At 38.8% G+C, this 26,951-nt stretch overlaps 1 long non-coding RNA gene across 1 annotated transcript; it reads right to left on the reverse strand.

The window, feature by feature from the left end:
- Window positions 1–3,886: 3,886 nt before the first annotated feature.
- Window positions 3,887–22,720, reverse strand: LOC132683908 (uncharacterized). The gene is made up of 3 exons (XR_009612465.3): window positions 22,360–22,720; window positions 8,716–8,752; window positions 3,887–4,376 (listed from the first exon to the last, which is right to left on the reverse strand). It is a non-coding gene; the product is annotated as an uncharacterized LOC132683908 (long non-coding RNA).
- Between the last annotated feature and the right edge of the window lie 4,231 nt (window positions 22,721–26,951).

Below are 26,951 nucleotides of genomic sequence, written 5' to 3' on the forward strand. Positions count from 1 at the left end.
CATGAGGACATAAAGTATGTGAGAAATCAGGGGAAATAAATGTTAGGATGTCCTTGGAACCACAGTAGAGGGGTCGGCCATCTTGCCAGAGGAACCCAACGAAAAGCCCCTAGTTGCGTGCCAGAACGAATTGGAGGTCAACCAATCACCGAGCGACAGCACGACCTGACGCGAAAAAGGCCCACCCGTACCTAAACCCTGGAACCGCCCGAGGCCTTAGTTCCCAAATAAAGCCTTTGACTGCTAAAATTTTTTAGCCTCTGACTCCTATCTTTACCCTGCCTTACGCCTGACCCTAACAATAAACTTTTCTAAGACTTCTGCTGCCTGGGACTTTAGAGAAACAAGTTGTTTTCCTTTGGGAACTACAACAGTATCTTGAGTTCTTTCTGCTGGCAAGTATGGTCATGTATACAACAAGGGCCAACTTCTTGTGTGACTTGTAGTCTCACACGCCCTGTGTTTAGGAGGGTCACCCACTTGGTTAATGCTCTGTTGCTGACATCTTGAAATTCTTAAGAATTTTTTAACAAGTGGCCCCACTGTTTCATTTTTCATTAGGCCTCACAAACTATGTAGATGAACTGGTATATAACTCAATATAAATGGACATCTACTCTAGATTCTTTATTAATCAGCCACAAGGCTTATTGGTTGGTTGGTTGCTTTTACATTTTTTGAACACGTAATGCGTTCACCTGGTTCAAAATTATTCAAAGATTGACAAGGAAATGTATTTCATCTCAGTCTCCAATCTACATAGTTCCAACCCCTTTCTACATAAATGGTGTTATTGATTTCTAATGTAGTATCCTTCCAGAGTTTCTTTATGCATAAAAGAAATATTAATTAAGAGTTTTATGTTTATTCCTTTTGTTTTACTTAAGAGGTGACACACAGTCTGCACTGTTTTGCATCGTGTTTTTCCCACTGTATTTTTTTAATCAACTGTTTTCAACCGAATATTTTTTGGAGATCTTAACCATATCTGTATATAGGGAATTCCTCTTTCTTTTTCACAAGGTATGTAGAATGTCACTGTATCAGTGACCCATTGTTTATTTAACTGGTCCCTATTGCTTGAAATTTGGTTTATTCCCACTCTTTTGTTATTATAATCAAGGCTCAAAAGAATAACATTGTGCACTCATCAGTTTACTCATGAATAAGTATAGCCATAGGATAAATTCTCCAATGTAGAATTCCTTAGGCAGTGTAATTTCAGTAGATATGCCAAATTGGTCTCCAAGGATATATTTAAATATATTTAAAGATAATACCAATGACATGTGAGTGCATATTTCCATACAGCCTCACTAACAGGGTGAGTTTCCAAACTTTTGAATTTTTTTGTTGCCAATCCAATAATGATGTTTAAATTTGCACTTCTTTTTACTAGTTGGTTTGAACATTCTTTCATATGTTTTAATAGCTGTTAGTTTGTACTATATGAAATTGTCAGTTTCCATGCAATTTTGAAATACAGAAACTACAATTTCATATGATTTAAACTAATTTTATACTATTTTTTTCTGAACTGTCTGCTCATTTCCTTTGCCTGTTTTTCTATTGTGTTGGTCTTTATTGATTTCCAGGTGATCTTTATGTATCTGAGAGATTAGCCTTCTATGACATGTTTCAAATATTTTTTTCACCAAAATTGCCTTTTGACTTGCTTTTGATATTTCTATCCATGCGGTTTTATGTCATCAAATTATCATCCTTTTCCTTTTATATCAAGTTTATTGATTTTGAATTATAGTTAGAAAGGTTGTTCGCAGTCCAAAATTATAAAGGAATTTCTATATAACTGCAAGGTCTTTTTTTAAAAAAGGACATTTATAGTTTTACTTTTTACTTTAGAAGTCTTTGATCCATTCATAATTCATCCTGGCATCAGATGTGAGGTATGGATCCAATTTTGTTTTATTTTATTCCTTCTAGTTGGTTATTTAGTTGTTCCAACAAGTTTAAATATATATTTTTTAAGTTTTATTTATTTATTTATTTTGAGAAAGAGTGTGCATGCAAGTGGGGGAGGGGCAGAAATAGAGAGAGGGAGAGAGAGAGAATCGCAAGCATGCTTCTCACTGTCAGTGCAGAGCCTGACTCGGGGCTCGATCTCACAAACCTGAGATCATGACCTCAGCTAAAACCAAGAGTCAGACATTTAACTGATGTGCCAGTCAGGTGCCCCCCAACACATTTATTGAATAGACTTCTTCAAACTGGTTTGATATGCCACCTTCATCATATGCTAAATCCCTATAAACATTTGAATTTGAGACTTTCTGTCTCTTCTATGGGTGTTTCTCTTTGTTTCTCTTCATGTGCTAGTACCTTACATCTTTAATTATTGTCAACCCCATGACCCATAACAACATCTAGCAAGAGAGAAAAACCTGGGCTAATAAGGACAATTTTTTGGCTTAACTTACTGATATTTTTAGTCAGGGACATACAAGTACTCTGTAAGCAGATTTGTGTCTAAGATTTTTCTGGTGGAAGCTGACTTATAGCAATAAAAAGTAGAAAAGAGAATAATGACTGATTGTTAATGCTATGTGTCAACTTGGCTAGGCATGGTTTCCAGATGTCTGGTCAAACATCAGCCAAGATGTTGCTGTGAATGTGTTTTTTCGATGTGATCAACATTTATAGTTGGTAGACTTTGAGTGGAGCAGATGACTCTACATAATGTGTCTGGGCCTCTTCTAATCAGTTGAAGGCCTAAAGAGCAAAGACTGAGGTTTCTTGGAGAACAAGGAATTTTACCGCAAGACTCCAACATAGAAATCATGCCTCAGTTTCCAGCCTATCTGGCTTTCTCTGTGGATTTTGGACTCAAGACTGCAACATCTACTCTTAAATGAATTTCCAGCCTGCTAGCTTGCTGTATATATTTCAGACTTTGTAACCCCTACAATCACATGAGCCAGTTCTATAAACCAGACCTCTCTCTGTGTATCTCTTATTTATTCTGTATATCTGGAGAATCTTGATTGATACATTAGGTGAAAACTGTAATCAGAATAAAAAATTTTTTTTAATTATTTTTGAGAGAGAGAGAGAGTGAGTGTGAGTGGGGAAGGGGCAGAGAGGGAAGGGGATAGAGGATCTGAAGTGGGCTCTCTGCTGTCAGTACAGAGAGTGGGGTTCTCGATGCGGGGCTCAAACTCACTAGCCATGAGATCATGACCTGGGCTGAAGCCAGATGCTTAACAGACTGAGCCACCAGGCACCCCCAGATTTTTTAAGGACACCTAATATTTCCTACCATTGCCACGCCCCTATGTGCAGTTGATTAATGCATGTTTTCAGTGCACCCATGTGCTTAGAATACTGGTAGCTCTCCCCAGACTGTTGCCCTTGTCCTGCCCCACAGACATCTGTCTATATACCCTTTCTCTCTACCACTCTCACTAGGTTGCTTTGTTTTTATTGGGGAGGGGGGCTGAATGCAACGAATGGAAATATTTTTTAGTCAGTGAAGGGCCTGCAGATCTTGTTTAGGAGATAATTTATTCTGTTTTTCTTTTGGCTACTTTTGAAAACTGACATTGTGACAGAATAGCATAAACTCTTGAAATCATTGAAAATTGGCCTTTTCTAAAAGAGTATTTTTGCAGGAATTGACATTATCCCTCTATATTTTGAAAAAAACTTTTTTAAAAAAAATACAGATTATTTAGTACTTTTCCAGTCTTTAGAGGTCTCCCAATCCTTTACTACAAATACATGTATTTATTTGTAAATACATATATATTTTATAACACATATACACACATATGCACACACTTTTGATACAGTTTGGCTATAAAAGGTACAGTGGGGACTAGCCCAATGAAAAGACACATAAGGCGAGGTCTAGACAGGTCCTGAACACACAGCTTCCACTTTGTCTCCCTGCTCCCACCAAATTTTAAAAGAAAAAGATTATAGTTTTGTTTTAACTGGACTTTTTAGCGGTTGGGTTGGTTTTTCTGTCACAACATTAAACAACCCAAGATTGTATAATTTGAGAATTTCACACATGCGTAAGCATAAGATGAATAAGTCTGATGTTTATATAAGTGCCACTGCTTTAAAACAAAGGGGTCTGCTTGTAAGCAAGAGGCAGATAACTCATGTGTAGTGATGGTGTTTTGATTTCCCAACCATGTGTAAATCTGGACCAATGAAGGCAACCATTGGGAATTTCTCTGCTTGGAGACCTCGATGGTGCGTAAACTGTAACGTCATATGCTTGGAACGGGATTTGCAGAGCTATAATGTCTTAGAGGGTATACTGCTAAACTCAAATGCTCTTAGAAAACCAATATCCAGAGAAGTGAAAAATGAATATCTCTCTGTTTGATTGAAGCGGAGTCTTCTCCCTGAACCACACACACACAAAAGGAACATCATGAGAGACTATTCCGAATTTGGATATGCCAAACTTAATACCTGATCAAAATCAAGCTATGAAGATAGTTTAAGTCTAAATAAAATACAGACCTAGGAATGAGAAGATAAATAAAAAATGAAGTTTTCTATTCACATAAGAAACATTTTTGGAAATTTCATAGGACTTTGCAGACCTTCAGGAATTAAACACTGGTTTGGTTATGAAAACACTGCAGAGAGTGTAGAACTGTCATTACACATAAAGAAACCAAGTTTAGTGCAGTGGCTTTCAGTTTGTTGAAAACTGTGAGCCTTTGGTCTAAAACGTTTTATGAATGAGGTCAGGGGGTGGGGGTGGTCAATGCAGAAAACAGATCAAAACAGAATTACTCTGAGTGAAGGGGGATCTGAGCCCTGGAACTCAGGTTCTTGGCCATGCCACCTCCCCTGCCATTTCTAGGGAGGTGCTGTGGAATTTGGAACTCTTAGTGCTGTGCATAATGCAGCTTAAAAAACGCCAGTTTGCTTTTTGTTTAGAGTCTTGGGACAGCACTCAAATTAGGGTCCCAGTAGGTGGACAGAGCATCTAGAAGGATCCTCAGGAAAGCACACATGTCTCAACTTACTGGGTCAGAGACAAGGCAGCCTTTTGCCAGAAGAGGTCTGACTGCGCCAGGACCAGCACGTCTCTCACTAAATTTTTTTTTTTAAATCTTTATTTTTGAGAGAGAAAGAGAGAGCATGAGTGAGGGAGGAACAGAGAGAGAGGGAGACACAGAATCCAAAGCAGGCTCCAGGCTCTGAGCTGTCAGCACAGAGCCCGACGCAAGGCTCGAACCCACAAACCAAGAAATCATGACCTGAGCTGAAGTTGGATGCTTAACTGACTGAGTCACCCAGGCACCGTGCACATCTTTCATTGTAAAAGTAGTGGCAATGAGAGGTGTAATTGAGATTTGTGTCCTTAGCACGGTCCCTGGCACAAAGCTATCCACAAAATATCAACTATTAACTGCACCTGCTACCGAAAATGATGTATGAGTCCTACTGTGTTTGCTGCTACTGCTGCTGTTAGTTTCTGTTGGTCTGTGATCTGCCACTGCCATTTTTTTCTGCCCCCAAAAAGCAAAAAGTGAGGATCAAAAGGGAAAAAAACCCAAAAAACCCAATGACTCAGAATTCTATCAGCACATTTAAAGCAACATCTTGTGAGCGTACTACAGACTGTAGCTTTCTTCCTTGAGTCTCATATTACATAGAACCTCTCATTCTCTGAGAGAAAACAGCCTTCACTGAGTCAGACATCAAATGGAGGCTCCTGGTGGCTAATCTCATGCTAAGAAATAGAATAACAAAAATAAATAATAGTTAATCTCATTTATCCAGTTAGTAGCATAGTGCCTAGCTATAAACTAACTGCTAAATATACAGCACCTCATTTCATTCTCACAGCAACACTGTGGGTAGGCACTTTTATTATCTCTACAGATGAGGAACATGAGGCCCAGAGAGGTCAATGGTCACAGAGCTGCGGAGTGAAATAAAAGTAGGACTAACTATTCTGTTGATATATAATTGTTTTGGGATTTCATCCAGAAAGGGACAAGAGGCACTGAGTAGTGGTTTTGTTTTATTTTATTTTATTTTATTTTATTTTATTTTATTTTATTTTATTTTTATTTTTGAGAGAGAGAGAGAGCACAAATGCAAGCTGAGGAGAGGGGTAGAGAGAAAGAGAGAGAGAGAGAAAATCTTAAGTAGGCTCTGTGCTCAGCGCAGAGCCTGATACGGGGCTTAACCCCACGACGTTGGGATCATGACCTGAGCCAAAATGAAGAATCAGACGTTCAACCTGCTAAGCCACTCAGGCACTCTGAATAGTGGTTTTAAATACCCAACCTGAACCCCATGCTGAGATTCACATACTCAGAAGCACTGGCATTAGGCACCTGTTGCTACATGGGCAAAGGAGAGGCAGCCTTAAGCAGGGGGAGCAGAAGGAGGGGTTTGGAGTCCTCAATGGCTTCGGGCAGCACAGGGTGACTTTCTTTGGTGAGTAATCCCTTAGATTGGCTGTTGGCAGAAACTAAGCCTGAGAGGAGGCAGGGTTCATGGTACTCCAGCCAGAAACCAGAGGAGGAAAATTCAGTGATTTTAAATAATCAAACTGCTAATTACTTTCTAACTCAGATTTGTTATATTTTCATCACATTTGGGCCAAACCTTGGACATCACTTTAGGATAATTTATTTGGGTCATACACTTGAACATTATAAAAGCCTGCTATCAAATTTCCTTCTTCATCGACCTCTAAGTTTCCCAAATTGTGATCCAGATTCACACTGCCATAGTTTGCATTTATTGAACATTGAGCTACTTAGATGTGTTTTATGGATCAACATTATTGGGTTGTTTATATATGACTGACACTCATGTATGGAAGTGGAAAATTCACCTGAAATATTTTCTCTTAAATGCGCCTCCTTTTTTCTGTACCTTTTATCTGTTCATTCAGTAAACACTTATTGAGTACTTAATGAGTTTAAATGATCACTGTGAGGGGCACCTGGGTGGCTCAGTAGGTTGTATCTGACTCTTCATTTCGGCTTAGGTCATTATCTCACAGTTTGTGGGTTTGAGACCCACATTGGGCTCTGTGCTGACAGTGTGGAGCCTGCTTGGGATCCTCTCTCTCTCTCTCTCTCTCTCTCTGTTTCTCCCCAACTTGCTCTCTTTGTCAAAATAAATAAATAAACTTTAAAAAAAGAAGAAAAGGAAAACCCAATTTATTAAAATAAATGATCACCATGATAGATGTTGCATATGTAAAGATGCAGAGACACGGTCCTTTATAGAGTTCCAGCAGAGTCCATTTGAACTAGGGAAGAGAGGCTCTTGGCCCGTGGTCAGCTGATGAGAAAGACTTTTTAAGGTCCTATTAGGCAGCATATTGCCATCAACCAGGAAGTAGCACAGGCTTTGGGAGAGAAGAACCTTACTTCTGTGATGTTGGAGAAAGTTCTTCAACCATTCTGAGCTTTTGATTTTTTATCTATTTTATCAATGTTATTTATCATGGATTAATTAAATGACAGCCATCATTATTTGAGAAGCTCCCTTCCTTCTTTTAAAGTGTCTCTAAAAATTTTTGAAAACAACATGCATGAAAAATAATGGAGTCAATTCAACAAAGACAGCACCCTCTTCTCCTAGGGACATTGTTCATTCTCTAAAAAAATGCTCATTTGACCCTACAGAGTAATTTTAAATTTTATGTAGTGTTATGTTTCAATATACTTAGTAAGAAAAATGGCAGAACCTACCCCTTTGACATATCAAAGTGCTATAGACCCAGGTGTGGATTTCAATGGCACTCATTTGTAGACTCGTGGGCTCCAGAATTCTATCAGCACATTTAAAGCAACATCTTGTGAGCATACCACAGACTCTACCTTACTTCCTTAGTCTCATATTACATAGAACCTCTCATTCTCTAGAGAAAAAACAGCCTTCACTGAGTCAGACATCAAATGGAGGCTCCTGGTGGCTAATCTCCTGGTTCTTCAGTGGTTACTTGTCAACTCTGTAGTCAGTGAATAATTTAAAACAGACATCTTCATGCATTATTCAGGCAAACCAAACCTGTGATACAATGTGCGGATACCACAATTCCTGAAGGGAATTTGCCGCCTTTGATGATTTGTACATTTCCTTCCCCCAAATATCCAAATATTCGGTTACAAGATTATCTGCTGATCCAAATGACAGGTTTATTAATGTCTGCATTCAATTGTATTGACATTGTTGTTTTCAGTGTCCACATATCTTCCAGTTACCTCACATGATGGGAAATTCATGAATTGAATTCCTGTTGAATTTACAACAGGGTCCCAACTGGACCTGACATTTGAGTCATTCTGGTTTCACGTATGCATATTTAGGCAAAATTCTTGTTGCTTCACTTTCTTAGGAGATTTTTAGTTGACTGGTCTTTCAGCTTTAGCATTTTTAGTGACAACCTTCTGAAACAAACATTTTGATAACCAAAATACTTTTGGAAATAATGGTTAGGCAGTGAAATATTTATTGAGTAGCATTCTGTAGTATTGTAGACTAATGAATTTACATGCATCCTATTAAAAAAAACCTTTAGGCATCTATTTCTAGCAGTCAGTCTCAGGCTTGGGTATAAGCTCTTCATGCCAATTGAGCAAATGTTCCCGAAAGGTTTACTGGCTGCTTTACTTTTTTCCCCTTGATTTCTGTTGGACCAAATCATTAAGCACCTCCTAATTTTATTTGGTATTGGCCAAAAATGAAGTACTTTACCTTGAGAGGCATCCTCAAGTCAAGCTGATTCTCTCTCCTGTGTAAACAAAACAAAATGAAACAAAACAAGCAAACAACAACAAAAAACTTTAGATACCTAGTTAATTCCTAAACATGCTATTTTTATTTCCTGAAGGAGTATGCTGCAGAGGAAGGAATAATAAACTGCATTCGTTTTCTTTTTTAAAAATTTTATTTAAATCCAAGTTAGTTAACGTGTAGTGTAATAATGGTTTTAGGAGTAGAATTTAGTGATTCATCTCTTACATATAACACCCAGTGGTCATCACTACTAGTGCCCCCCCTTAATGCCCATCACCCATTTAGCCCATTCCCCCACACCCAAACCCTCCAGCAACCCTGAGTTTGCTCTCTGTATTTTAGACTCTCTTATGGTTTGCCTCCCTCTCAGTTTTTAATCTTATTTTTCCTTACCTTCTCCTATGTTTATCTGTTGTGTTTCTCAAATTCCACATGAGTGAAATCACATGGTGTTTGTCTTTCTTTTGACTGACTTATTTTGCTTAGCATAACACACTGTAATTCCATCCGCGTTGTTGCAAGTGGCAAGATTTCATTCATTTTGATTACTAATATTCCATTATCTATCTATCTATCTATCTATCTATCTATCTATCTATCTATTATCTATCTATCTATCTATTTATCTATCATCTATTATCTATCTATCTATCTATCTATCTGTCATCTATCTATCATCTATCTATCTATCTATCTATCTATCTATCTATCTATCTCATCTATCTATCACATCTTTAGTATTCTGTGGCTGCTGTCACAAATGACCACAAAATGAGTGTCTTAATACAACAGAAATTTATTCTTTCACCCTTTTGGAAGCTAGGAGTCTGAAGTCAAGGTGTCAGCAGAGACACAATCCCTCTGAAATGTCTAATGGAGATTCTTTCGTTGCCTCTTCTAGCTTCTGGTGCTTCAGGTGTTTCCTGGCTTGTGGCTGCATTAAGTCCGATCTTTGCCTTCATCTTCGCATTTGACTCCTTCTCCCTGTGTCTTCCCCTCTTTTCTGTGTCCCTTATGAGGACATTTGTCATTGGATTTAGGGCTCATCTGGATAATCCAGCACGATCTCATCTGGGATTCCTAATTTATATATCTTCAGAGACTGTTTATCGAAATAAGATCACATTCACAGGTTCTGGGGGTTAGGATGTGGACTGCTCTTTTCAGGGGTCACCATTCAACCCACACCAAAAGCTAAGATTTTATCACTACCCATTTCATTTTGGGTGTATATAAACTATTTTGTAACTGCCACTTACTTTCATCCTATCAGTCACAGACCTCTGAATTCTCATCGTATCAGTCATATAACCTTTGAAATTCACCAAAACAGACTTATTTGACAGAATCAAGAAGTTGCTTTTCCTTTATAAGTTCAGTTCAATATCAGTGATTCATCCTGGACATATTTTCACACATAACTTGAAAATGGCAAAGCTCCTTTTACTAATAGGTGCATTTTGTTTCAGGCAGATAAATTGTTGGAATTGACAGCCAACTTGCCCAAGAGCTTTGTTAAAAGTTGAGATTTGTATTTGCAGTTCAGAGGTAGTCACCACTAGATGTCAGTCTTGACTCATTAGAGAGCCTCAATCTCTTGACTACTTACTGGTTTCTCCAGGAAGTGATTGCCCGGAGACCATAACTTCCTAAGGCAGTATTTGCTTGCCTTTAAAAACAACACAGTTAAAATACTAAAATATATGTAAATAGATTTATACTTATAGAAAGAGAAGTGAAACACTGAGTTAAACTTGAAATGCAAGGAGAACAGAATTTCCAGGGATTTTGAGATGTCATCTTCAAATTTTCTTTGTTTTGGGCTAAATCTGCACGTGTAGGTCCACTTTGCCTTGCACATATTCCTTGTAAGAACAAGGTGCAGTGGTTCTCTACTGTGGTTGCACATTGGACTCCTCTGGAGAGCTTTACAAGACACTGATGCCTGAATGCCACATGGGAGCTTCTGATATGCCTGGGCCTTGGGAGAGAAAGCTGAAAAGTTCCGGAGAGAGACAAAAGCAACAATGTTCCTGGGAAGGCATAGGCAGCTGTTTGCTTCAGTAAACAAACAGTAGGTTGGCAGAGAGCCATGCAGTATGAGGGGAGGAAGGCTTAGAAGGTAGAAGATACAGGGAGCAATGCCGTATCTCCTTTTGGCAGAGGTTCAATAGACAGCTGTTGTTGAGTGGGACCATTTCGGGGTTTGGAATTCACATTCCTCTTACTGCCCGCAAGTAGCCACCTACTAAGTCCTCATGACTCGAGGCGGCCTATGGGACTCTGTTTCTTGTAATCCCAAGAGCAGGGCACAGGGGACCTTCTACCCGAGAGGATGTGGACTCAAGATCTTGAGTGTTTCCTTGTCTCATCCTTCATACCTGTGGGGACTTGGGACTTGAGCGCAGTGGATTTGGCTAGTCCTCCTCCTGCTGCTTAAAGCCACCTGGTGACTGACTCATGGGCAACTCAGGCACCAATACATCCAAAACTAGAGCAGTAGTTCCCAACTTGACCCTGCCTGACCCCAAATTCTGTTTCTATTAGCCATTTCTTAAAAGAACTTGTGCATTTCTTTTAAACATTAATGTTTATAAGTTTATTCAATTAGAGCACCATAAGAGGAACCTTACTGGAAGAGGAACATAGAACATTCAACAACCCCCATTTTTTTTTTTAATTACAGTTGTCCTTTGAACAACATGGGTTTGAACTGTGTGGGTCCACTTACACTCTTCTTTGTGACTTTCTTAATAACATTTTCTTTTCTCTAGTTTATTGTTAGAATACAGTATACATACATATAATACACAAAATATGTGTTAATTGACTGTTCATGTTTTAACTGGTAGGGCTTCCTGTTAACAGTAGGTTATTAGTAGTTGAATTTTGGGAGATTCAAAAGTTTACATGTGGATTCTTGACTCCATAGGGGTTGGTACCTCTAACTCCCATGTTATTCAAGGGTCAGCTGTGTAACATTTTTGTGACCGCTGTCTGGGAACATAATGAAAAGGAAGATGAATGCTTCTCAGCCAGGGAGGGACAATACCTCAATGTCTCACGAATGGAGGATGAGTTTTTAATCTATTCTTTGTGTAGAATAGAGTTATATGCACAATTTTGGGGGGCCAAGAGTAGAATAAGAGTCTGTATCCGCCACTCTCAACCTTGATTACATAATTAAATCCCTTTTTTAAAAATAGTGATGCCTGGGTTCTACCTACACAGGTTTTGGTTAAGTGGGTGTGAACATAGCCTGGAAATCCAGGTGTTAAAAGAGCAATTGAGGTGATATTAATGTGTAGCGAAGATTGAGAATCCTTGGTCTGTGCGCTGTTCCTAATTCACACAGTAACAGTCATCATTTTTTATGTCCAGCCACCAGGTCACAGTAGGAATGTTATGTAAATAGAGGCTTTTTTTTTTTTTTTACCTTATTTCCAAAATATCCTTTGGAAAAGAGAAAATGCACTTAGAATGTGTATGTATATAGAATCATTTATATTATTTACAAAATACATTTAGAGTTCATTTTCCCTTCATTCAAGTTTCTTTGTAAAGTTATGGGAAAGGTAAAGAAATACTTAATGATTCAGTGAGTGTTTATCAATCACCCCTACATGCCTGGCACACTGTTTATCAGATACTCATGTTGTGGTTTTTCACACCAGCCATGGAGTAATCTCGTCCTCTGTCTTCTATAGATGGAAACCGCTGTATTCAGACAAGACATACAGTGTCCAAAAAAAAAAAAAAAAAGAATCCGCGAGACACCTGAACTTTGGCACGCCCTGTGGCAGTGACACGTGTGGGTTCACTGATTTAAGTTCTCTCTGAATGCTACAAAACATTTTTAACAATAACCCTCTCCCCTCAAACTTAACCAAATAGCACTTTGATGTTCAGTGGAACTGGGAGAGTGGTTTGGAAACATGTTCTTAGTTTATTGCAGGTGTTTGTCATCAAAATGGAATCACATTTCCAAGTTTTTGCTTTGAAAGCTGGCATTCAAAAAGATTTCAGAGATGTTTTATGGTGTAGTTCATTGCTTCAAGCTACTGAAATTTATTTCATTTCTATAAATGTATTGTGGTATAAAGTAGCTGCAAAGTGTTTGTAAGACAGCCAACCTTATTGTTAAAAAAGGAAACAAGAAGCTAAAATTTTAGTTAATTTAGGTAACTAAGTTAGTTAAAGTTAATTCACAGGGCATTGCGTTAACAATGCTGTGTCAGTGTTTAACCTTTATAGCATTAGGCCAATGTTTAACAACAATAATGAAAAAATCTTTGTATGGGTAGGTTTAGTGGTTTTAGTCTGGTTTGGTAGCAAACTCTTTTGTATTTGCTCAGGAGATGCCATCCACTGGCCCTAAGCAGAACCTTTTCTATTTTGGTTCACGATTATTCAGGGTGGGTTTGTAGACCTCCTGGTATAGAGGCTGAAACAAATATATGTGGATTTGCTCTTCCTTGAAGCCTCTCTCCAATTATTCATGCAATCCATATGTTGGCTGTTTTGTGCCAGGCTTTAAGTAGGGCTCGGCACCTTTTAGTGGCAAGAAAGAATTTACTCTAGAATTTACCCTTACCCCAGTGCCTTAGTGAGCAACGTAGATTTTCCTGATGTATTCGTAGAGGATGAGGAGGATGATTTTACACCTCAGGAAAATGGCATAAAATATCTTCAGCGTTCCTTCCTTGCGCCCCTTCTCCTGTGCCCTTCAGACCTTTGCCAAGTGTCTTTTCACCCTTTCCATGCTGGCGCTAGTCTTCCCAGCTTTTGCCTGGGCATCCATATCTCTCCCTTTTGCATGAAGATCAATTTAGTATCAGCACCTCCCTGCCAAGCTTGCATACTCAAATCCTGATAAAGCAGGAGGGCATTAAAAATAAAAATAAAAATAAAAAATAGTTTCCTATTGCTACGCTTGCCAGATTTAGCAAATAAAAATACCATCCGTGTTGCACGGGGCATACTTAAACGAAACATTTACTCAGTGTTTGTCTGAAATTCAAATTTAACTGGACGTTTTGTGTTTTACCTGGCAATCCTAACTCTCCCCTTTGGAAATCTTTCTGATCTCCTACCATTCAATATTCTTCTGGAGTTGAAAGCTGATGATTATCATAAACATTTGCCCTGAGCTGAGGTTTTGCTTTTTAATAGTCTCATGTTTAGTACACGAGTCACAGTTTTCTATCTTTTTTGCTCTTTGTCAAACTCTGGTGAAAACTGTCAATGTCTAGCCTGACCGGGCTCCTTCAAGAAGTGAAAACATGACACAGGGACTGAAGCTTCCTACTGCAAAGCTGCTCGGACCAGTGAGCCTTGTTTTCCTCTTCTCTAGACTGCGTCCTTCTGACTTCCGGCATATGTTTGAATACCTCCAATGATACGCTATTAATTGAAAAATTCAGTTAGAAAACCTGGGGTTTTTCAAGATCTGGATATTAGGTATCGATTTTTAACTCACTTTTCCAGTTTCCCGTTGGATATTTGCTAGAATGTAGAAACATTTTAAACATATGTTATGGGGCCGCCCGCATCTGCTCCTGGAACTGAGCGTGGAAATGGAAAGTGTAATCATTAGACACGGCTACTTATTTTTCAGACTTGTGTTCAAACACTTGGCAGAGCAGCAAGAGAAAGCTTGAGTGCACGTTTTTCGTAAACTTTTCTTGTGAAAGAGGGCTTTTGGGGCGGATCTCATTTACTGATAATTCTGTGAAATTCTCATGAGGGATTAATTAACGTAAACATATTCAGAATTACTAAGTTAAATTATGTTATCAATTACTGTTCTTTACGGTGCTGATTAAGAGGCACAGAAATTGTAGGATAGGTAGGCCCTGAATTTCTGGGATCCTACTGACTGGGTTTTAGAATCGAAGAAACTTTTATATTGATCAGTTAGAAAGTCAGTTTTGGCTTAAGGAGGTGGATATTTGGCCCATGTGTAAAATTCAGCAACCAGTAGATATTTAGGTTCTTACCACAGGGAATCAATAAATTGTCTTTCACAGCACAAGAGATCCCTCTGTCTCTATGCTGATGAGCTATGATTAATCATAAAAGAAAATCAAAACATGCTTTCCTAGCCAAATGGCAGAACTGTACTATTGACTCTGGGGTAGAGGGCTGGTGGGCTGTTTCTCACGAGGTTGATAGGACGGCGTTGTTGCCTTGGTAGATGTACCGTGTGGTCTGGCCTTCTGTCTCGTAGGCTCTTACGCTGGATTTTGGCAGAACACTGAGAGCAGATCCCTCTCTCGTGAGCAGACTTGTTAAATAAGCTCACGAGGCCAAGGAATGAAATCAGAATATCTCTGTCTACGTCTCCAGCTGTGTCCCCAGGCCTCTTCTCCACTGTGCCTTCTGCTCCAGTCACACTTTTCTTTCAGTTCCTGAATGTTCTGTCATGCTCTTTATTTCTCGTCAGTGTGCTTGTATGTTGTTCCTCTTCCGAGGATATTGATCTCTGTTTTCAACATCACTCATTGAGCCCCGTCTCTCTATCTATCTTGCACATGCACACACACCCACACATACACACACAAGCTCAGGGAAGCCTTTATGGATGCAGTACCCCCCACTCCCCTCCTGGGGAGTCAGTTCCCCAGGCTCCCTATCTCTTTTCATGCATGCCATTTTTCATTCTTATCATTATTTATTCAGTGTCTCCCTCTCCTGCTAGGTTGTAACCTCTGTGAGGGCAGACACAATCTAACACAGCATGACTGCATTATGGCTGTGGGATTAATTGTGATGCCTTTGCTCTTTACTCCAGAGTTTCTATTCTCTTTGACAGGTTTGGGAACTCAAAGCTCAGGTCTGTGAGATGGATATGCTAGCCATCAGCGAGCATCTCTCTTGATGATTCTCAAGGAAGATTGACATTTACTTCTTATTGTTCAAATGGGGTCATTCAGTGATTTCTGCCTGTGTCCACGCAGAGAAAGGAATCAGCACAAGGTATCAGAACTAACATTCATGATTATCTGCCTAAGCCATAGACTCTGGGAATGAATGGGTTTAACACTGGTTGTCCCTGTCCTGGGCTGGCTCAGGTCTAGGCAGCTTGACACATGCTAGCTAAAGTGATTTTTGGAATTACACCATAAAACAGCTGGCCATCTGATTATATTATTATGAAAGTAAGTTCTTAAGGGAGTTTTTAAGTGACTTCCCATTACAGACTTCATTTTTTAAAATGACTTCTTTTTAGGTGCCTCTTCTTTCCAGGATGAGAAACCTTCAGACAGAGAGTTAGCTGATTTGGTAGATTTCATTCTGGTCTTGCTGGGTCCTAGAAGGAGAGGTAGACTGAGGGTCAAACCCAGACACATTTTGCCACTGATGGCCTGGTCTTACATGGGTCAGTTTCTTCATCAACATGCTTTCTGTGGCTCATTCTCATATAAAATTTTTTATTTAGTGTGATGGGAAGAGCATGTGATATAAGGGGAGTCCAGGCCTTTTAAAAATCCCAGCTCCATGGTTAATGCATGCATGACCATACACAAGTGACTTAAACATTCTGAGCCCCAGTTTCCACTTCTGTAAAATGGGATAGCATTGGCACTCAGTAGTTGTCATGAGGCTTAAATGAGATGATCCACGAGAAGTCTTTAGTGTAGTTCCTTGCACACGAGAAGCACTCATTAAATTGTTACTCACATTTGTAAAATGCGATCAGTAATGTCCACTGCTGGAATTGTGAGGATCAGGTAAGGGGGCATGTGGAGAAGCCAGGCTTTTTGTCCGGCCATGCATTTGTCCAGTAAGAGAAAAACTCTCTCCCGTTCTCTTTCCACTTCAGAGAATGATATATCTTCCTGAAAACCGGGACAGACCTCCTTCTTGCTGATGGTTCCAAGAACACAACACATTTCCTTCTTTTTAAAATTATTTTTTTCCTTCCATCTGAACTGGTTAGTGATCATTATTGCACTGATGTTATAATGACCAGCTTGTAACCTGTACCCTATGATTTTACCCCATTTCTTCATCCTTTCCACTATCATATATTCCTTGTAGGGATCTTGGTCTTGAGTGATTCTGACATATTTTATTTGTGGGTCTCATCTGTGTTATTTAGAACTCTGCAATCCCAAAGACAATGATGGCTGCTCCGATTTTTGCCTGTATCTCCTATCATCTAATTACATAGGTGCTCCTCAATTCTTAAGCAGGCTGCACTTTGAAATTTCTTTTTGATTGCTTTGATAAAAAATGGCACTGACAATTCATCTGGTTGTTAATTTGATTCCATTTAAGCAGAGAAAGTTTGAATTTTGGGCCCCCTAGTAAAATTCCAGATCATATCTCTCCTTATATTTCATTAATAGGAAAATGAAGAGCTTTATAGAAAAAAAAAAGCTTCCTTTATTTTATGGGCCTTTTTACAAAGGACTAGCAGCAATGTTACTTACGTCTGTCTTTGTGACAACAAAGATGTTGCTTGCAAGTTTCGTTTACTTATTTCAGTATGTTTGCTTTGATTGAATTTTCTTTCTCCTAATAAGTTTTGGTCAATATGTTCTGTTATCAAAAGCCATTGCCAGTGTTATAGTTTATTTTCCAAGAGAGGCTTTGTTTTTCCCTTTTTATAGAATTTACTTGAGTTTTTTATTTTCTAAAGGAAAGTTATAAGAACCATTCCCTCCCTTCTTTCACATTTGTGGTTGCATTCGTTTTTCTCTTTAAAGAGGTTTAGGGTCATGACATTGGCTTCCAGGAATTCCATTAAGATTGACTGTGGTCTCAGATGGAGTCATTTTTTGCTTTTGTCACTGTCGTCCTTTCACTGAGGGCAGCTTCATGTTGCAAAATAGAAAGAAACTTCATCTTCTTATAACAGGATTGTAGTTAATGGCTCTTGGAGCAGTTAATTCTCTTCTTTGTTTATGTAAGTCTATATCCATGCTTGCTCAGTGCTTCTCAGTTGTCTCATGACAGTTTTTTTGGGGGGGAGGGGACAATTTGGATTTGGTTAATCTTATTTAGTTATTTATTAAAATGTTTTATAATTCAAGTATAATTAACATACAGTTATATGAGCTTCAGGTGCACAATATAATGGTTCAGCAATTCTGTACATTATTCAGTGCTCATCACAATGAGTGTACCCTTAATCCCTTTCACTTATTTCACCCATCATCTCCTATATCTATAGATATAGATATCTATATACATAATGGAATATATATCTATATATATCTATATATATCTATATATGTCTATATCTATCCATCTATTATCTATCTGTCTAAGCTATCTATCTATGTATCTATCTACATACCACATCTTCTTTATCCATTGGTCTATTGGGGGACACTTGGGTTGCTTCCATCATGTGGCTATTGTAAATAGTGCTGCAATAAACATAGGGGTACATATATATCTTTTTGAATTAATGTTTTTGTATCCTTTGGGTAAATACTCAGTAGTGGAGTTTTTGGATCATATGGTATTGGATCATAATTCTATTTTTAATTTTTTGAGGAACCTCCATACTGTTTTCCACAGTGGCTACTGCACCTTTCATTCCTATCAGCAGTGCATGAGAGTACCTTTTCATCCTTGCCAACACTTGTTATTTCTTGTGTTTTTCATTTTAGCCATTCTGACTAGCCATTCTGTGAAGTGACATCTCATTGTGGTTTTGATTTGCATTTTCCTGGTGGTTAGTGATGTTGAGCATCTTTTCATATGTCTGTTGGCCATCTTATGTCTTCTTTGGAAGAATGTCCATCAGGTCCTCTGCCCACTTTTTAACTGGATTATTTTATTTTTTCTGGTGTTGACCTATGTAATTTCTTTATGTATTTTGGATATTAACCTCTTATTATATATATGATTTTGCAAATATCTTCTCCCATTCGATATATTGCCTTTTTTGTTTTGTTGATGGTTTCCTTGACTGTGCAAAAGCTTTTTATTTTGGTGTAGTCACAATAGTTTAATTTTGCTTTTGTTTCCCTTGCCAGAGGACAAATACCATATGATTTCACTCATATGTGGAATTTAAGCAACAAAACAAATGAACGAAGGAAAAAAGAGACAAATAATAAATAGATTCTTAAATACAGAAAACAAACTGATGGTTGCTAAAAGGGAGGTAGGAGGGGGGATGGATGAAATAGATAAAGGGGATTAATAGTACACTTACCTTAATGAGCACTGAGAAATGTATAGAATTGTTGAATTATTATATTGTACACATGAAACTAATATAACACCATATGTTGTTTATACTTGAATAAAAAAATTAAATTTGATCATTCTAACAATGTTGTGAAGTTGAGAGATAAGATACTGTACCCATTTCACAGGTGAGAAGTCTGAAATGTGGAGGCATGATTTGTCCAAGTGATGGATCTAGAACCAGAGCTCTGATCTAGTGTCAATTCAGTAGTTTATATACCAAACACCTAATGACCATTTCATCACTGACTAAACACTGGGAACCAAAGACAGAGTTAAGTCCTTGATCAGGAGGACTTCGTCATACAGAGACAGAAAGGCATGGAAAGCATATATGACTACAAAGAAAGTGTGCAGAAGTATAAGCAAATGTCTTACATGTTAGCGGCATTTACAGAGGATTCCTGGATTAAATAAGGCATGAATGTGTGTTGCCTGATGGAGTGCCTGTGAACAGACATTTCAAACAGAAGGACTAAAACATGCAAAGGGTAAAGGGACATGGTATATATATGGGAGATGGCTGTGAATCTTAGGTCAGTAATTTAGGCTGGGTTTAGGGATGGTGGTTCTTTTGGTCTCCTCTGGGCTTGCTTACATGTCTAGGAAATGGCTGGCTGTTGGCTGGGGCAATTGGGATGTTTTGACTTGTTCTACAAGCCTCTTATTACATACAGCAGGCTAGCCTGGGCATGTACTCATGGTGATGACAGAAGTGTGAGAATATTAACAGAAATAGGCACTTTTTCTGTCCTTGTTGTGTAATATTGTCAGTATCTCATTGCCCCAAGAAGTTACATGGCTGAGGCAAGAGTCAGAGTGGGAATATACTCAAGTGGAAAATGCAGTGGATGTAGGGAGAGGTGAAGAATTGGGGGCACATTTGCAATCTATTGGGGGTAAATGCTAGAAGTAAAACTGCTGTGTTAAAGAACCTGCATAATTTTAAGGGGCCCCTGGGTGGCTCAGTCGGTTAAACGTCCGACTTCGGCTCAGGTCACGATCTCGTGGTCCGTGAGTTCGAGCCCTGCGTCGGGCTCTGGGCTGATGGCTCAGAGCCTGGAGCCTGCTTCCGATTCTGTGTCTCCCTCTCTCTCTGCCCCTCCCCCGTTCATGCTCTGTGTCTCTCTGTCTCAAAAATAAATAAATGTTAAAAAAAAAAATTAAAAAAAAAAAAGAACCTGCGTAATTTTTAAGTTTGGTTGTCTTCCTGAAAAGTACCAATTTACGTTATTATCGAGGTTGTAGGAAAGTATCCATTACTCTATACTTTCACCAGCACATGAAAAAAATAGCATATTATATGTTGACCTACCATTAAGTTTATTTAATTTATAGAGAGGTTGGACTTTTTAAAGGCAATGGCAGCTTTATTGAGGTGTAATTCACACACCATATAATTCATCCACTTTTATTATTATTTTTTAATGTTTATTTATTTTTGAGAGAGAGAGAGTGACCAAGCATGAGCAGGGGAGGGGCAGAGAGAAAGAGAGAGAAGGAGGCACAGAATCTGAAGCAGGCTCCAGGCTCTGAGCTGTCAGCACAGAGCCCAACATGGGGCTTGAACCCACAAACTGTGAGATCATGACATGAACAGAAGTCAGATGCTGAACTGACTGGGCCACCCAGGTGCCCCACCAATTCACTCATTTGAAGTGTACAATTCATTGGCTTTTAGTATACTCCCAGAGTTGTGCAACCATCACCATAATTTTGGAACATTTTTTATTCCCTTAAAAGAAATCCCATATTCATTAGCCATCACTCTTCATTTATCCCCATGGACATTTAAAAATTGTAAAAATTCAGGAACACCTGGATAGCTCAGTTGGTTAAGCATCTGACTTCGGCTCAGGTCATGATCTTGCAGTTTGTGAGATCGAGTCCTGTGTCAGGTTCTGTGCTGACAGCTCAGAGCCTGGAACCTGCTTCAGACTCTGTGCCTCCCTCTCTGCCCCTCCCCTGCTTGTACTCTGTCTCTCTCTGTCTGTCTCTCTCTCTCAAAAATAAATAAACATTAAAAAATTAAAATAAATTGTAAAAATTCAAAAGTTCTCTCTCTATGAGTTTATAAATTAAGCATACTAAACTTTTTCCATCACATACATTACAATTATTATCTGTTTTTAGGAACTATTTGTTTCTCCTTTTGTGATATGTAGAAGTTTTAATTTTTTATTTAAGTATCCATATTTTTGTTTGAATAGGTATAATTAGATGTAGATTGGTGAAAACACAAGATAATGCATTTATGGATAACTTTCCTGAACTTTGTGTATATATTGAATGAACTGGATTTGTTGCTTTTAACTAGGAGGGGAACCTAGGTCTTGATTGTTTCACAAAGATACAAATCTGTGTTAGTCAGTGTTCGCCACAGAAACAGTCAATAGTATACATGTATATGTGTGTGTATTTATATTTATACATGTAAAAGAAGGCATTGGTTCACCCAGTTATGAGAAGTCCCACAATCTGCCATCTCCGTCTGGAGACCCAGAAGAGCTGGGGGTGTAGTTCAAAGCCCTGAGAACCAGAGAGTCAATGGTGTAGATTCTGGTCTGGTTCTGAAGGCCTGAGAACCAGGATTACTGAGGGCAGAAAAAGATCTGTATTCTAGCTCAAGATACAAGAAAGAGAGAGAATTCAATTTTCCTCCACCTTTTTTTTTTTTTTTTTTTCCTGTTCAGGTTTTCAACAGGTTGGATGATGTGCACCCCTATCGGGGACGGCCATCTGCTTCACTCAGCTCACCAATTCAGATGTAATATTTTCTGGAAACACCCTTATAGACATATAATATTGAAATGATATTTAATGAGTTATCTACATATCCCTTCATCTAGAAAAGTTGACACATAAAATTAACCATCATAAGGTCCATTTCTTTGGCCTAAATGCTTATAAATGTTGAGCATCAAAAGCAAGTATTTTGGACACACGATATTTTGAAAATATTTTGAACACATATTTTCCTAAAGTTATGTATAAATTATGTATAATGCACATACTGGATTATTAGGTGCAGTTCTGTTCTTCATGTCAAATAAAATTATTGAAATAAGAAATTGACCAAAAGAATAAAGAGCCTCTCAACAGACCATGCTGCAAAGATTAGGACTATTCAATTTTGAAAAGTCAGAAGGGAACATGGCTAAGAGGTGATAAACACTGACATTGATATTTGAGCAGCATTTTCATTTTGGAGGAAGTAGTTTTTGTATTAAGACAAAACGAGATAGTCTAACAGAACTGTACAGTAAAAAATCAACTTTGCAGTTTGTCTGTACCTTGCACATTCCAAAGAAAGATGGACCTTTGCCTCGCTCCTGGAAGGCAACCTCTGAGCCCTTGGAATATCCTGCTCGATAAGAGTGTCTTTGTTACCTGGTGGTGGTATCAGCTTGACCTCTGGAGGAACTGGATACTGAAGGTCAGTCCCATGGGCAGTTCGCCTGGACACCAAAGCTCAGGTGAGCCTTCCTGGTTGGCAACACTGTCTGTGTGTCGTCTCACATTGTAACAGGGAGAATTAGGCTGGTCACATGCATGAACTGCAAGAGAACTAGAAGCATGTACTTGGTTTCTGCTGGAGTTTGCTCTATGTATCTTTTTCCATTGCTGACTTCAATCTGAATCCTCTTGCTATATAATAAACTATAATTGTAACATGACAGGTTTTCTGAGATCTGTGAGTACTTCCAGTGAATCACTGAAGACCTCACAGGAACATACCTGGAAAACTCTAGCATGGGTTCACGGGTGGTCACATGCCCTGTTTAATTGATGATGATGATGTTAGAGATTGGTGAATAGGCTGCACATCTCTAAAGTTAAACATATATAACAGGAGGCATACAAAACTGCATTCTAATCTTAAGGGAGTTCCCTGAGTTGATAGGGAATCCACCTGTAGGTAGGAGTCATGCAAGGGAAGTGTGCTTTAAATTAGATGTTATAAGGTGCCTCGTTAATATCTGCTGACCTATTCCTGGGTGAGTATGTCCCATGTTCCTTGAGACAGGCCTTGGAAAAAATCTGAAAAGTAAAATAGTAAAAGCCACCTTAGTAGAAGTTATTTAGGAACCAGAGAGAGGAAGGACCATGCCTTTGGGAATCTCTGGAGATCTATAAACATGATGGGAAAGCTCTTGCTGTCTCAGTGAAAAGCCTTGACTGCACATAAGTGTAGCCTGCCTGGAGGCCCTGGTGATGCATGAGTGATGTCACTGAGTGGTGATGTCACAGTCATAGCTCAGGAACAATACCAGGGAAGGTTCAAGAGTCAGAGAAGCAGAGGCAGGTAAAGATGACCAGCAGGCAACAAAGATGTCAAACACAGCCACAGAAGAACTGTAATGGTGACTTAGAGCAATTCCTGAGTCTCCCAGGACTCTTCCAGGGGTTTGGGGCTTGAGGGATTTGAACAACTTCTTTGCTGCATAGACAATGAGTGTGATCACTGTAGTGAGTAAAACCTTAGTTTTAACTAAATATTATGGTGATCTCTTTGAATCTTAAGGTTAGAAGGAAGTTTGAAAGTTGTCTAACTCAGTCTCCCAAAGTCACCCAAGCAGAAGCCGATGGGGTCTCATTTGCCACATCAGTACCTGATCCAGAGTGATGGCGCATCTGATGAGAATCCAGTTCTTCTTGGATACTGAGGCTCTTCCTGCTATGGGTAGTTATAGTTAGAGGTTTTTCTTTTGTTTGTTTGTTTAGAGTGTCACACATGCTTTGTGTGCAGAGCGTGTCACATGTCACGTGTCTAAGAGAAAGTATGTGCCAACTAAAGGAGAAATTCTCAGGCAACAGCAGCGTTAACTTCAGGAATAAATGCATTTTTTTAATTATGAAGAAAATATTTAAGTAAGCCTCTCTTGCATACCCAAAGGAGGCCAGGAGCTAAGTCTCAGGTAGGTGTGCGGAGTAAAATTCCTCCACCTTATAAAGAAATAGACATCTTGAAATTGTCCCCTCATGCTTGGGATGTTGGGACCTGGAAGGAGAGGGATGTTGGGGAAGGTCTGGAGAGGAAGCGCTGGGCAGACATGGCAGGCGCCCATGGCCCAAGGAGAGATAGGACCCATGAGAAATACATGGGGAGTGGCTAAGAATTTCAGGAATAGGGTGTCTGAGAATTCAGTTTGAAGTTCTTATTTTACTTCCTGGTGTGTTGTGTCCCTTACCAAAGAATAATTTTCAAAAACCTAAAATCATGATTCTGTTACAAGAATTTCATTTCATTCATAGCTTAAAATCATGTGTTTAAAGGATAATTTGAAGAGCACACACACACACACACACATTTAGGTAAGCAGGAATGTCAAATAGATGCAAAATTGAGTGATATCCTACAGGGGAATAAAGCGTAAGGCTTGAGAACATCATTTTTACAGGATGGAAGTCAATTGTATTTCTCCTAGATAAAATTCAAATATGTCATTCTTAGTTTCTATAGCTTACTCCTTCAGAGTTGTAAGATAGCCTAGTCAGTGGAAGACAGTGCATACCCCCTGGAGGTTCTGGTAGACAGAGCCAGCACTGCAGGGAAAGGGCACCCAGCAATTACTTTTGCAATTACTGTGCCCCGTTTCCAAGTCTTTGATAGTTTGTCCTGACATCCCCCTGAAACCTTCAGCTGTCGATAAAACTCTGTGTTTTTTTAAAAAATTTTTAAATGTTTAACTTACTTTTGAGAGAGACACAGAGACAGAGAGAGACAGAGAGACAGAGCACGAGCAGAGGAGGAGCAGAGAGAGAGGGAGACACAGAATTGGAAGCAGGCTCCAGGCTCTGAGCTGTCAGCACAAAGCCTGACGTGGGGCTTGAACTCAGTGATGGTGAGATCATGACCTGAGCTGAAGTCAGATGCTCAACCAACTGAGCCACCAGGTGCCCCCATAAAACTCTGTTATAGCAGCCACATTTTAATGGTGCTTTGTAAAAATGAAAGTGGGATGAATATGGATGAATGTTGGTAAAGCAAGACCAAAGAAAACAGCATGTAGAGAACACCAGATTGTAAGTGGATACCAAGACTCAAGCTGAGAGTGGGGCTAGAGTAGAAATCCTCAGGCATCTCAAGGAAAAAATCTGGCCTTTGTGGCATTTGGGAGGGGGTATTAAACAATTTTATTTGGATGATAAAGTAAAGGAGGATCTCAGAAGGCTGGCAGGCTAATGGACATTTGTGTTGATAGATTTTTTTGGATAGTAGAATTTGTGAGAGGAGGAGAGACTTTAAGTGAACTCTGATATTTTCCTCCCCATTAATAACTCTTTTTTAGGGTTTTAAGAAAGATAGCACATGATAATTAAAAACATTTTTATAGATAATACATATCAGTAAAAATAAATCATTAAAATGCAAACAACAAAATTTATAGAAATCAATGGGTATGTAAAAAAAATTAATAAAAATATATTTATTGAGAAGTCTCATTCACATTCTGGTTCCTGTTCATCCTATGAGGGTAGCTTTTTATTAAATTTCTACATATCCCCCTGTTGTTTTTGTGGAGATATATAGACTATTTTTCTCTCTGTTTAACAAAAAGTTAGCATTCTTTATGCTGTTTTGCATCTTACTTTTAATTTAATGTATCTTGGAAATCTTTCCATGTCAGTGCCTACAGGTCTTCCTCATTCTTTTTGGCTGCTGTATAATATACCATTATGCAAATGCACTATAGCTTATTTTATTTTAAAAATGGACACGTGGGTTTTCAGTCTTTTTTAAAATTTTAATACTTAGTTAACATATAGTGCAATATTGGTTTTAGGAGTAGAATTCTGTGATTCATCACTTACATGTAACACTCAGTGCTCATCACAGGTGCCCTCCTTAGTACCCATCACCCATCTAGCCCATCTCCCACCTCCCTCCCTCTATCAACCCATAATTTGTTCCCTATCATTAAGAATCTCTTGTGGTTTGTTTCCCTTTCTCCTCTTCCCTCCTCCTTCCCATATGTTCATCTGTTTTGTTTCTTAAATTCCACATATGAGTGAAATCATATGGTATTTGTATTTCTCTGATTGACTTATCTTGCTTAGCATAATACATTCTAGCTCCATCCATATCATTGCAAATGGCAAGATTTCATTCTTTTTTATGGCTACATAGTATTCCTTTGTATATGTATACCCCATCTTCTTTATCCATTTGTCCGTCAATGGACATTTGGGCTCTCTCCGTAGTTTGACTGTTGTTGATAATGCTGCTATAAATATTGGGTGCATGTTCCCCTTCAAATCTGTATTTTTGTATCCTTTAGGTAAATACCTAATAGTGCAATTGCTGAATTGTAGAGTAGTTCTATTTTTAGGCTTTAGTTTTTTGAGGAACCTCCATACTTTTCTCCAGATGTTTTCAGTCTTTTTACATTAAGTATCATGCTACAGTAAATAACCTTAAACATGCAACATTTCCCATGAGTGCAGGTATAACTGTTAGATAAATTCCCAGTAGTGGGATTGCTGGGACAAAGGCTAGGTGTCCTATAGTTAGTTGCATTTTGGTAATTACCCTCTTATAGGGGTTGTGTGCCCTTGTACTTTTTTTAGTAATAATGAGAAGAGGGCATGATTCCTCATAGCCTTGCGGTGCTGGATAGCTTCTCCTGATCTATGCTTTAGCATTCTCCATACTGATCTAGGCCATCAGAGGCTAATTTTAATGTTCATCATTAAGAAACTACCTTGTCTCAGGCTCTGTGCTGACGGCATAGAGCCTGGAGCCTGCTTTGAATTCTGTGTCTCCCTCTTTCTCTGCTCCTCCCCCACTCATGCTCTGTCTCTCTCCTTCAAAAATAAATTAAAAAACATTAAAAAAAAATTTTTTAAAAAGAGACTACCTTGTCCTACGGCATCTTGTTGGGTTCATCTAATGAATGGAAGATGAGGAGGCTAAAGAGGGAAGAGAGAGAGATCATGGAGCTTGTTATCATTTCTTTTCATAGGTTTCTGTGGGTTGA

This window comes from Panthera onca, chromosome C2, assembly GCF_046562875.1.
Source record: "Panthera onca isolate mPanOnc1 chromosome C2, mPanOnc1 haplotype 2, whole genome shotgun sequence".
Classification (NCBI taxonomy): Eukaryota; Metazoa; Chordata; class Mammalia; order Carnivora; family Felidae; genus Panthera; species Panthera onca.